Source organism: Panthera onca, chromosome A3 (assembly GCF_046562875.1).
Source record: "Panthera onca isolate mPanOnc1 chromosome A3, mPanOnc1 haplotype 2, whole genome shotgun sequence".
Lineage (NCBI taxonomy): Eukaryota > Metazoa > Chordata > Mammalia > Carnivora > Felidae > Panthera > Panthera onca.
In genome coordinates, this window is record NC_138341.1 from 15,825,126 (window position 1) to 15,839,192 (window position 14,067).

A 14,067-nucleotide genomic window follows, 5' to 3' on the forward strand; every position below is an offset into this window, starting at 1 on the left:
TGGTAGTAAGAATATCCTAAGCTCATAAAACAATTGGGGCAATGTTCCCCCCCCCCTTTTTTTTTTTTGAGAAATTTGCACTATATTGGAATTATCTCTTGGGGAGCCTGGGTACCTCTGTCTGTTAAGCATCCGACCTTAGCTCAGGTCATGATCTCATGGTTCGTGGGTTTGAGTCACGCGTCAGGCTCTGTGCTGACCTCTCAGAGCCTGGAGCCTGCTTCAAAGGGATTCTGTGTCTCCCTTGCTCTCTGCCCTTCCCCCGCTCCTAGTCTGTCTCTGACTCTCTCTGTCTCAAAAACAAATAAACATTAAAAAAAAACCAACATAAAAAAATGATCTCTTCTTTGACATTTGGCAGAATGTTCCTATAAAGCCACTTGGATCTGTTGGGGTTTTTTTCCCTCCTTTTCTTGTAAGATTTTTAGCTTCTGATTTAATTTATTTAAGTTATAGTAGCAAAGAAGTCCTCCATTTTTTCCTAAGTTTCAGATTTGTACAAAAAGTAGTATATAGTGTTCTCTTACTCTTTTTTTTTGAATTATCTTCATTGGCATATTTTTTCTTTATTTGTATTTAATTGTTTAAAAAGCCAAAATATTATGGATTCCAGTTCCACTCTTTCCCACTCTTTCTTCTCTCCCAGAAGGTACCCCTTTCTCCTTTTCCTTCTGGCATTTAGACTTTTTATTTCTACATGAGTACTTTTTTGTCTCTTGGTTCGTTCCTATTTTCTTCACATTTTCGATCATTTTGTTTTTCACATGATCTCTCATGCAAAAAAATCATTTAGATTTCTAATGACATAAGGTAAGGACATTTGTTTTTTCCTCACAGAAACCCATCTCTGCATTTCTGCTAAGCCTGTGACGCTCCCAGCTGTTCCCAGCCAGTTACTGAGTGTGGCAGGGATACCAAGGCAGGTCCATTCCTAGGAGATGTGCAACTCCTTTGAAGGTGACCTTGGCTCAGGGACTCCTCAACATCCTTGGTCCACTTGCCTTCTAGCTGCACCTCAAAGCTGCTTCCACACAACTTTCCTTCTATCCTTGCCTTTCTCCTCCACTCAAGGCCAGACCTGCAGCATGGGCTGATGTATCTTCCAGGTTTTCTTGACTCCTTCCCCATTTTCCTTCCCTAGGGTTTCTCCTAATACATTCTTTGCACAGTTAATATTGTCTTGGTGTCTGCTCCTTGGAAAGCCCATAGTAACATTCATGTGGTGAGAGGTGTACATGTGTGAGAACAAGAGTCATGTAGAGTCAAGAGAGCCTCCAGATAGGTTTGGGGATCTTCCAAGGGAAAGACCGAGGGAAACATGTCAGGTACTAGAATTTCCCCATTATGCAAGGCAGAACCTTGCTATCATGCAAGGTAGCATGATCCAGCATGGAAGTGTGGAGGGGCGCCTGGCTGGCTCAGTCGGTAGAGTGTGCAACTCGATCTCAAGCTGGTAGGTTCAAGCCCTATGTTGGGTGTAGAGATTACTTAAAAAATACAAAAAATTAAAAATAAATAAATAAATAAATAAATAAATAAGACCTTTAAAGAAATGTGGACATGATGGTATGGCATCTTTAGACAAAGTGTCTCAAGACATCCTCTCTGGCTTCTTGTGGCTCCAGAATGTTGCCCAGACTATCAGAGCATTCGCCATGTTCCCTCACCTGTACCAAAAGCAAACTTGTTGTTAAGGTGGTATAGACCCCAACAATGGCCATGGATGACCTGTACAAAGTGGATCCCCATGGTCAACGGACTCTTAAGTAACCAGTGGCTCATTTGAAATGTAATAATTCCATGTATGTTATAGTCCCTATTCAGCAAGATATGGCATAAACTCTGGATTGGTGACTAAGTATATCTGGCAGGGATCTTAGCTGCAAGCAACAGGAACTGATTTACGCAGAAAAAGGAATTTATTAATATGATATTAAATAACAATAACAATAGCTAACATTTATTAAACCTTTATACTTTGCCAAGCATTCTTTGCAATTCTTTGAGTATGACATTCACGTAATCGTTTTCACAACCTTTATAACAACATAATAGTACCTCTGAGATTGGTACTATGATTAACTACACATTTTGGATAGGGAAATGGCACAGAGAAGGTAAGGGACTTACCCAAGTCCCATAACTCACGGATGACAAAGCCCAGGTTTAAACCCCAGGAGTTGGATCTCAGAGCTTCTCTGTGGCTTGCTCGCTCTGTGGAACTGGGGGTAAAAGTGCTATGTGTGTCGGGGACGGGGAAGGACTAAAAAACAAAGCCTGAAGGATATTAAATCAGAAACAATATTCCAGATATTCTCCTCAGGGAGAAATCCTGAGGCTTGTGCTGCTTACACCACTGATGCTGTCTTTGGTCACTGTCTCTAGAACTGCCACCACTGTCACCACTTACTAACCATATGGGTTTTCTGCTTCAAAGTTTCTGACTCAAAATGTAAATGCTTCTGATTGGCGGAACCATGTCTGGGTGCCCATACCCATGCTGGAATGTTCCATGAGGAACATTCTGTAGCTTCTATGGTGGGATACAAACTCTGCTTCATAAAGGGAGGGACTCCTTGTACATAAAAAGGAATTCAAATGCTGGGCAGCCAAAATGAATGACAATGTTGTTATACAGATATCTTCTTTTTCTTTTTCTCCTATCTGAAAGGGACTTTACATCTTGTTTTTTCTCCAGTATTGTTTTGGAGGTGATCAAATTTCTCACTGTACAGGTTGCTGTGTGATGATGAACCACAGCTTAAACTTTCAGAAAAGAACAGAGATCACTAAGAGATCCTGAACTCAGTGGAATGTAGTGACTGCATATAGTCCCGGTTGCTTCCCTTTGGGGAATAGGATAAGTGTATCAGGTGGCTTTGGCCTGGTAACAAATCACCTTACCATGCAGTGGCTGATCGTAGTAATCATTTATTGGTCAATGATTCTGCAGGTCAGCAATTTGTGCTGGATCCCCAGGACAGCTCCTCTGCTCTTGGCTGGGCTCACTCAAATTTCTGTGGCCTTCCTCCAGTTTGGGAACGCTTCAGTCAGTGGTCCCTCTCTCATTTCTAGCTGCTGGCACGGCAAACAAGGCATTTGGTTATGTGTCTCTCCCCATGCAGCGCATTCACCTGGTTGATGTCAGTCCCAGGTGGAGTGAGAGAGGGTAAGCTTCGATATGCAAGCACTTTTAAAGGCTCTGCTTACTCCAAGTTTGCTATTGTCTCATGAAGGGACATGCGGCCACACTCTGGACTACTATGGGAGGGCACAGCGGTATAAGAGCTTGAGAGTCAGCTGTTAAATTTCCAGGAATTTTGCAAGCCAGCTGTTAAAAACTGCTCCTAGCTTGAAATTGGCCCCATCATGGGAATATTTATACCATAGAAATTGACAAGTGCTACAAGCCAGCACTCCCCCCACCCCCCGCTTTTCAGAAAAGCGTTTACCAGTGTGTCACTAGGACCATTTGAGAACATGGCTACACAGGGAGGAATTACTGCAGCTGTTTTTGAAAGAATCCATCAGAGTGAACTTTTTTTAAATTTGAGAGTCATGGTTTTTAAGCATAACCATTATTTATACGCACACACACACACGCACACACACACAGGGTTGTATATGTGTTTAGAAGTCAATGGTTCACTTTGCAGTGGTTCTTAAAAACTTCTTAAAAAAAAGCATCCTTTAGTCTTTTCTAGTAATAGTCCCTGCTCAAATCCAGCTAGGCCGTTCTCTTGACATAGTGATTTATCTAAAGGACAAACCCAGGAACCAAACCAATTTAGTCAGAATTATTCCCCAGGGTTTTTTCAAACTGAAGTTAGGAGAGGAAAGTCCCTCTCTTTTCTCTCACAAATTGTGATGGGATGAGCCAAGAGCTGCCAGCAGCCATAATCACACAATTGTGGGGGCACCCAGTCTAAGAGGGAAAAGCTAACATACAGAGATTTGCATGAAAGAGACACAGGGAGAGAGAGAGGAGAAAAGACAAATTCATCCCAGCCCTTCTTATTTTTTGGTTGTGTCTAATATTATATATATATATATATATATATATATATATATATATATATAAAATATATAATAATAATATAATATATATTAATAACATATAATTATATTATATATTATTATATATAATTATATATATTATATAATTATATAATATATAATTTATATAATTTATATATTTAATTTATACATTATATATGTAAACTTACATATTATATATAATTTACATATATAAATATATATATATATATATTTTTCCTGAAGAGGTTGAATGAACAGTTTTTGTCACTTGCAATCAAATAGTCCTAAGACAGGAATAAAAATAGTTTGTTGAAGAGGCAGAGAAACCAGGACAAGGAAGGGGTCCGTATTGCTGTGCAGAGACAAGATCTGTGTCGGGACATTGTGTTCCTCCCCAGGTGGTGAAATAAACAAGGGGGTGGTGGTGCTGGAAATATTATATGAAGAGCTCCTCTGCAATTTGTAATTTTTCTCTCTGTGTCACTTCAATGCATGGTTGCAGATAGCGGAAATGACTCCAGACAACTGGTGTGGAAACAGACTTAATACAGGGAGTTGAGTGATTTACAAAATTGTTGGAAGGGCAGGAGAGGCAGCCTGGAGGCTGAACTCCCAGGAATGTTTCCCCTATAACAACACTACACAGCTGGCCTGCCAAGGAAATCAATATTCTAGCTGCTGGCTTGAGGATAGACCACTCAACTGTGATTCACGTAAAAAAAAAAAACCTGGATGCCCCATGCTCTGCATCTTTGCAACCACAAAGCTGGCACCAGTCACTGAGATTTGATTCTGTATCCACATAGAAACCAAATATCTCCTTGACTATGCTTGCTAGTAGATGGTCAGCAGCCACAGAAGCATCTATGCACTTCCCAATCTCATGCTTCAGATGCAATAGTAGTTACCATTTTCTTCTGTATCCTTCCAGAAAATTTCCAAGCATAAACAAGTATATATGTTTGTGTGTGCGTTAGGTACATGTGTGTTGCAGCCTGGGTTCCCCGGGCGGAAACAAATAGGATCACACCAAATGTTGGTCTGGTTGCTCACTGATATAAAGGACCTCTATTTGGATGCCTTTCCTAAGTGAAGGATGAAAGAATGCAGCCAGGTTTCTTAAGCAAATCACTCTAATCCCTAATTTTAACATGGCACCAGGATCCTTGGGAATAAATGTAAAATATTTAGGAGCAACACTAAGAATTAAATGAATAATGGGGGAAGCATACAACTCTTTGAAAATCACTTCAAAATGAAGCATTCTTTTGAAAGTAAAGTTTGGATCTGTATATAGACATCTTTTTCATTTAAAAACAAGATTTTCTGTAATTTATGAAGGTGAAAACATATAGTCATTAATTTCTTATTTTATTTTTTTAAAGTTTATTTCTTTATTTTGAGAGAGAGACAGCAAGAGAGTGAGCGCATGAGCAGAGTAGGAGCAGAGTAAGAGGCAGAGAGAGAGAATTCCAAGCAGGTTTCACACTGTCAGCTCAGAGCCTGACACAAGGCTCGAACTCCTGAACCTGCGAGATTGTGATCTGAGCCAAAACCAAGAATTGGACGCTTGATGACTGAGCCCCCCAGGTGCCCCATTCATATTTTTTTTAGAGGGCAGAGTTTTACACTTTTGCCTAAATGCTATTTTAAAATGTACAGAGCAAAGAGCAAACAAACACATGTTCTTTTAAAAATACAGCGTAAGGAGCAAAACTAAAAGCAAAGTTTTTAAAACTTCCAAAAGCTAGAAACTAAGAAAACCTAAAATACATGAAAAGAAAGAAAAACCTCTGAATCTGAGAGTAAATGGCACCCATGGGCCTGCTTTCACATAAGGGCTAAATGGATTAATATGTCACCTAGTCAATGTCACTGAATCATTGGTAAAAGACAGAGAAAAGTCTAGATGGTGAGGCAGGGACCGGGTGGAAAGATAACCACTTGGCAGAGAGGGCCAGTCTTATCCTCACTTGTCACTGGGCCTCCCAGGCACATCATGGGCGCTCCCTGGGGCCCTGGGGGCTGTTAGAGGGACAGAAGAGGCTGGGTGACCCTGAGTTACTGCTTTTGTTTGGCGACTCTGCTGCAGGAGCCCCATCTCTGCCTGGGATTCATTCATCCTGGCGCTACTCATGACTGTTAATTGTCACAGCCCAGGGAGTGGCCTCATGAGTGCAGCGTCAGAGGGGAGACAATCCAGCCTCAGAGGGGAGACAATAACACAGAAACTTGGCCCACGTTGCTCCGGGAATCTGGAGGGGCCTGACCGGGCCACCCAGGGAGCAAGTGTGGAGCCCAGAGAGGGAAAGGCAGCGGGGCCTCTGGCTCAGGTGAGGGGGCCTGAGTGAGGCTTTCGGGCTTGAGTTCAAATGCAGCTTTGGAGAGGAGACTGGTGCTCCAGAGATGCATCTGGCTCCTAGTGCTGAAAGGATTTGAGAAGGAGAGTGGCTCTGCAGAGGACCTGGGGTGGCAGCAGTAGGTGTGAGGGATATGGATGGGTCTGAGAGGCACAGCAGGGGAGGACTGGCCGGGTATTCTGGGTTGTGGGTCAGGGGAAGGGGATGGATGTCAGCCACAGCTCAGAGCTGGAGTCCTCGTGAGCAGGTGTTGCAGCCTGGGTTCCCCAGGCGGAAGTCTCCGAGGTACAGATTCATTCCAGAGGCTGACTAGGAGGTTCTTATGGGATCAATGCCTGAGGGAGGGAAGATGAGAAGGATCTGGAAGAGGGCAAGGCTGAGCCTGGATGCAGCCTCAGCAGAGAGTCCATCTGACCCTGCATGGATGATCCTGCAGAGCTGTGCCGATTTAGGCAACGGGGCTGGGCTTTATGTCCTCACGCTGTTCCGTCTTTGGATGAGGACCTCCCTGGGAAAAGAGTGGCCTTATGTGGGGTGGCTCCCTGCAGACTGCAGAAGAAATCTCTGGAGACTGACAGCTGAGGGCTTTCTGGCACCAGCACTCCTGGCAGTTGGGGAACTAATCCCATCACTCCCGAGGGGGATCTGGGCGGGCCATCAACCAGGTCTACCACGTCAAGGAAATGTGGTAGGGCTCAGAAGAACAACAGGTCTGGGGGAGGTGATGAGTCCCATTTTGGACATGTTGGGTTTTCAGTGTTTAAGGGATAGGCAGGAGGGGTGTATAGGTGTATAGGGTCCACAGCTCTGGAGGAAGGTCAAGGGAGAAATACAGATTCAGCAAAACCAGAAAAGTGGAGTGGAAAACAGAAGAATCAGTGGGGCATTCCAAGTCAGGGAGAGATGAAACCTGAGATCACCATCTGGCAGCTGGTGCTCAGGGGGGCCTCACAGGAGGAGTCATCTGGATAAGATCAGCAAAAACCAGTGAGTTCAGGAATTCCCAACTCCGAGGTCTTGGGGTTGAGTGAGAGCCCTGGTCACACTCACTGGGATAGAGCTCTCCATGCTGATGTACAAACCAGGGGGGGCAATATGGACTGCTTGGGGAGCCCAGAAGGCAGGATGCTCCCCTGGGGTCATTCTCCCCTTCAGCTCACCCCATCTTCCATGCCTTCCCTTCTCTATCTCCCTCTGCCCATCTTTTGAGGCTTTCCTCTCCCCTTCTCTCCTCCTCCCTCTGTCCCGGTCTCTCCTTCTCTCCCCCCGGACCACTAGAGGGCGGCAGCTGGCAATCCAGACCCTGGTGTCCACCCTCCAAGCCTTTGCCTGAATTCTGCCTTCTGGTGGTGGTGGGCAGAGTAAGCACCTCAATTACTCTCAGGCCCTGGGGTCCCTCTCCTGGGTCAGGCTTGCACTCACAGGTCCTGTGGGAAACACCATGTTCAATAGTAGGTAGGGCAGGAACTGCTTCTTTGCCCTGCTTTGCTGAAGCATAAAGTCCTGGTGCCATCTGTACCTGCTTTGGACAGATGGGGGCATCCAGGCCCAGAGAAAGGCCAGGACCTCCTCTAGATCTCGGAATTGCCAATCACATCCCCTTCCCCTATCATGGGGCTATAGGTCCACAGAGCCTTAAGAAATTGGGGCTGGATCTTGTTCCTACTGGTTGTGTCCTAGGGTGTTTTTGAAAGGATTTTTCCTGGAAATAACAGGCTCTAATACTGTGCAGGGTGTCCAAAGCGCAGTGCTGGTCCCTGGGCTGCTGTATTCCGCCTCACCTGGAAGCCTCGCCTGGGGCCTGGTTGCCCGAGTCTGTGAGGCCCATGGATTCCTGAAAGGTTCCTTGTGACCACAGCTCAGAGAGACTGTATCTGAGCAGTGTGCCCGGACCTGCATTTCTAAAGACACGTTTAGGTCAAGAAAAACTGGTTCTTCCAAGTGAGGAGAACAAAAATGGAATGACCTGGGAAGCGGCCCCTACAATAGTAGGTTGAGGACTAGAGAGCTTGCCCAGAGTCAGACCCCATCTGAAACCCCTGCCTCCTCCTGTCACCCCTCACATACAGCACATAGGCCAGCTTCGTAGCTGCAACCACGCTCTGATCAAGTGGAAGAGATAGGATAGCTTTAGCATCTTTCTTACCTGTTCTTTCTTATGCTCCTTCTGGGAAGGTCCAAAGCACAAGCCAGAGCTGTGCAGAAGGGTTAGGCTGGGGCTGGAATGGATAGACAGGGGGCTGGGCAGTCAGAAGGTTGAGGACTTGTTCTCTCAATCAGGTCAGGTTAGGGGTTCTGTGTAGCTGGGGTCAGGTATGAAAGAGAAGAGGGGTGGGGCCATCTGGAGGCTATGAGAAGCAGTGATCAGGACCACTGATAGGAGGCAAGAAAGGTCTGTGCTGTGTGCAAGGACCTAGTGAGAACCTTGTTTACACTTCCCATTGGGCATGGGCCCTTCTGAGCTCACGGACGGGCAGAGTGGGAAGGGCAACCATCCTGCCTAGACCAGGGACAACGCAGTGAGCCTCTGATGAGATCCCAGGGTTTAATCAGTCATCAGAATGACTAGCCGAGCCTCTTCTAAACTGTTTCTGGCAGCATCCTTGGGGGCTCTGCCCAGGGACTCATTCGACTCCCAGCTTCTCCTGGACTCTTCTCCAGTTCTGTGTAGTGCTACAAGCTCTTTCCAAGTCACACGCCACCAGCCCAGGGGACCCTCTTGTGAAATCCCAGCCTGATCATGGGGACCAATCCCTCGGCCCTTAGACTGACCTCTGGATTCAGAGCTTAGAGCGGGAGTTTGTTCATTCACACACTCTCTTGTTCAGACTTTTACTCATTTATTAGCTTATCTCTAATCTATTTATTTATTTGCTCGTTCATTTATTCACTCACTTACTCACTCGCTCCCTCATTTTCTCATCCCTCCGGAAAACATTTCCTGACCGTTCTTGCTAGGCTCAACGGTAAAACGTATAGAAAAAAATGAGACTTTTTCTGACCTTCTCGGGGCTCACCTGGTCAGAGGGGGAGATAGAAAAGCAAGTAAACAATTGGAAAATGAGAGAGAAGGTGATAAGTGCCATAGAGGATACAGAGGTAACTGAAGCTCAGAAGAGAGGAATCTCTGGAAGGGCCACCGATATGGCTGCTTCGGTCTTGACCTGCTCTACTGGGAGCGAGGTTCCCTGATGTGCATGGAGACTGGGGTCATCACTCAGCATGGCTGGAGAAACCAGCTGACTCTGGGGCCTGGGCCCCGTGCTGCCCCACTTTGCACTTCAGTGTCCTCACCAGGGAGCAGGGTGGTATTGGATCAGCTCATCTCTAGGGCCCATGACTTCAGTGGCTCAGTGCGGGGTACAGTTGTGTCTCATGGGGGATAGGTTAATATTTAGCTAGTTTTGGATAAAAACTTTGCATTTATGAACAGTCTTTTACATATCCACAGCATGGTATTTTCTGGGCACTCAGTCAGTGCACATTATGCAGCGAAGAAAGCCAAGGCCAGCAGATGGGGCTCTCTGGAAACGAGGAATCATTGGGTCTGGTTTCAAGTGGCACGTTTGCTCTTTGGCTCTCCCAGCAGAGCAGAGGATTGACAGGAAGGCTGGCTCACAGAGCAGTGTCAGCACCCGTGGGCGCCTTGGGGATTTGGGGGAAAAAGAAACACAGGGGAAGATTGAACTTCTTGGTGTTGGGAGGACGGAGACAGATTTCCCTTAAAGGCAACTGAACTCAGGCTTTGGGATTGACCCTCACTTGGAAAGTCTTTCCAAAGCTGTGCAGTGAATTGTTTTTTTAAATATAAAAATCAAGGTAAAATTAACATAATATAAAATTTGCCATTTTCACCATTTTAAAGGTACAATTCAGTGGTTTTTAGTATATCTATAATATTGGGCAATCATCAGTATTATATTATTCTAGAATGTTTTCATTGCCCCAGAAAGAAACTTCATTCCCATTAATCAGTGATTCCCCATTAACTCTTCCCATCAACCCCTGGCAACCACTAATTCACTTTCTGTCCCTTGGATTGACCTATTCCGGACATTTCATAGAAATGCAATGCCTGAGTGGCTCAGTAGGTTAAGCATCTGACTCCTGATATCAGCTCGTGATCTCATGATTCATGAGATCGAGCCCCTGCATTGGGCTCTGTGCTAACAGTTGATAGCATGGGGCCTGCTGGGATTCTCTCTCTCTCTCTCTCTCTCTCTCTCTCTCTCTTTCTCTCTCAGCTGGCATGTGTGCATGTGTGCTGTCTCTCAAAATAAATGAATAAACATTAAAGAAATGCAGTCACATGATAATATGTGGCCTTCTGTGTCTGGCTACTTTCACTTAGCATAATGCTTTCAAGGCTCATCCATGTAATAGCATGTATTAGTACTCCATTCTTCTAATGGTTGAATAATATTCCATTGTATGAATGTACCAATTCATAAATTGATGAATTTATCCATTCGTCAATTGATGGACATTTGGGTTGCTTTCACCTTTTGGCTATTAAGAACAATGTTGCTATAAAAGATTGTGTACAGGTTTTTGGGTGAATGTATGTTTTTAATTCTTATGGGTATATACCTGCAAATGGAATTGCTGGGTCATATGGTAACTTTATGTGTAAATTTTTTTTTTAAATTTTTTTTTAACGTTTTTATTTATTTTTGAGACAGAGAGAGGGCATGAATGGGGAGGGGCAGGGAGAGAGGGAGACACAGAATCAGAAGCAGGCTCCAGGCTCCGAGCCATCAGCCCAGAGCCCGACACGGGGCTCGAACTCACGGACCATGAGATCGTGACCTGAGCCGAAGTCGGACGCTTAACCGACTGAGCCACCCAGGCGCCCCTATGTGTAAATTTTTGAGAAGTTGTTCATTGTTTCCACAGTAGCCACACTATTTTATATTCCTAACGACTGTGTGTGAGGGTTTACATTCCTCTGCATCCTCATTGACATTTCTTATTTTCTGTTTTTCAATTATAGCCATCTTAGCAAGTGTGAAAAGCTATCCCATTGTGGTTTTGATTTGCATTTCCCCATTGACTAATGATGTTGGACATCTTTTCATGTGGTTGGTGGCTATTTGACTATCTTCTTTGGAGAATGTATATTTAAATCCTTTGCCCATTTTTAAATTGGATTGTTTGTGGGTTTTTGTGGTTGTCGTTGAGTTGTAAGAGTTCTTTATATATTCTGAATACTAGACTCTTGTCAGGTATAAGTTTGGCAAATATTTTTTCTCATTCTGTGGGTTGTCTTTTCACTTTTTTGACACTATCTGATGCACACAAGTTTTAAATTTTGATGAAGTCCAATTTATCTCTTTTTCCTTTGTAGCTTATGCTTTTGGTGGCATATTTAAGAAATCATTGTCTAGTCCAAGGTCATGAAGATTTGCAACTAAGTTTCCTGCTAAGAGTTTTATAGTTTGAGCTCTCACATTTAGGTCTTCGATCCATTCTGAATTAATTTTTATATATAATGTGAAATAGAGGTTCAAATTAATTCTTTTTCATGTAGATATCCCATGCCCTAGCAGCATTTGTGGTTGTCTTTTAAATTAGATTAGGAAAAATGTGGAGGTAAAAACAAAAAATACATCATTAATATTGTGTTATATTTGTCTATGTTGATACTTTTACCAGTGTTCTTTATTTTTTTGTGTGGATTTAAGTTACTGCTTAGTGCCCTTTCTATTCAGCCTGAAGGACTCCCTTTAGCATTTCTTGGAGGGCAGGTCTGCTAGTGATGAATAATCTTAGCTTTTGCTTATCTCAGAATGTCTTCATTTTTTTTTTTTTTTTTTTAATTTTGAAGAGAGTTTTACTGGAAATAGAATTCTTGGATGACATTACCTTCCCACCGCAACGCCCCCCCCCCCCCCCGCCCAGCACTTGAAGATGCCATGTCACTGTCTTCTGGCCTCCATGGTTTTTGGTGACAAATCAGCTGTTAATCTTGTTGAGGAATACTTATAAAAGATGAATTGCTTCTTTCTTGCTGTTTTCAAGATTCTCTCATGGTCTGACTTGATCATTTGATTATGAGGTGTCTGGGTATTTCTTTGAGTTTATTCCATTTGGAGTTGAATTTCTTGGTTATGTAAATAAATGATCAAATTTGGGAAATTTCCAGCCATTATTTCTTCAAATAGAAGTTAACATAGCTTCATTCATCTCCATAGGATGATGGGACATGAGGGCTTTTGGCTTATTTTCATGAACACTTTTGTGGGAGAATCATCAGCCCCATTTTCCTCATGGGAAATGGAACCAATAAAGATTCCATTGAATGCACAGTGGTATAAAACACGACTCTCTGGTTCTTGGGTGCTGAATTTCTTCCTAAGACATCCATTTGGCTGAGCTTCAGACTGGGTCCATCAGCTACCCCATCACTTCTGACGCAGCACAGGGATGTCATATAGGCTCAACTCTGCTTCAGAGATTCCTTCCTCACAGGCAGGCCCGACCTTGGACCTGAAGACCACACTTGTCAGATTCTGGGAGGGCAGTTGGATTTGCTAATTGAAGCCCAAAGAACTTCAGAGTCTCTAGTTCCATTCAGGAAGAGCTTTGAGGTGAGCCCTTCCCTACTCATTCCTACTCATCATCCTCTTCCCTCCCATTCCTGGCTGGTCTCAGCTCCTTAGCCTGGAATTTAGGGTCCTCCTCTTTAGACACCCTACTTGACAAGATGAGTCATTCAAAACAATCTTTATGTTCTCATAATGTTCTTCAGCTCACAGGTACATCCATATCTTTGTAGTAAAGAATTTAACTTTGCCCAAAGAGAGGTCTGGCCCTTGCCCTCAGCTTCTGGGAGGTAATCTCCAAGCCCTTGGAATGTTATGCTTGATTGCAGGGTCTTCATTTGCCTGGGGGCCTTGGGCCAGCCATATAGTAACAATGTGATTTTTGGATGGAGGCTTTGGGTCATAAAATATCAGCTTGATCTCCTGAGGGGCTGGAAACTGAATTCAGCCACATGAGCAGTCAACCATGTCTATGTGATAGAACCCCAATAAAGAGTGGACACCAAGGCTCAGGTGAGCTTCCCTGGTTGGCAATATGATATGCTTATTGTCACACATTGATGCCTGGAGAATAACAATGTCCTGACTCCTCGGGGAGAAGAGAACTGGAAGCTCTGTGTTTGGAATTCTGTTGGATTCTTCCCTATGTCTTTTCTCCCTTGAGTGACCTTAATCTGGACCTGTAAGTGTAAAAACATAACCTGAGTGTAAAAGCTTTTGGTGTGTTCTGTGAGTCTTCCTAACAAATTATTGGACGTAAGGATAGTCTTGGAACCCTGCAAACTTGATATTAGTGTTAGAGGTCAGGGTGGTCTTGTGGACTGTTCTCAGACATTGCAGTTGGCATCCACTAGCAACAGCCCCTGGAGAAGAAGAGGGTTGACATTTAAGTGTCTTAGTTACTACTTAGCTATTGCCAGGAAGGAAGCTGATTTTCTTTCCTGAGCTTCCAGGACTCTATCCTTTTTTATCTTCATTCCCTCCAATTCTTGTAGCTCCTTCCCCCCCCCCCCCTTAATTACTTCTCTGTCCTTTTCTCTCTCTTTGTACTGTGTAGGAATCTTGGAGGACCTCCTTCTGAATTTTGGAGGGCCCCCTCTTCAGGGATTTTCTCAAGAAGATGT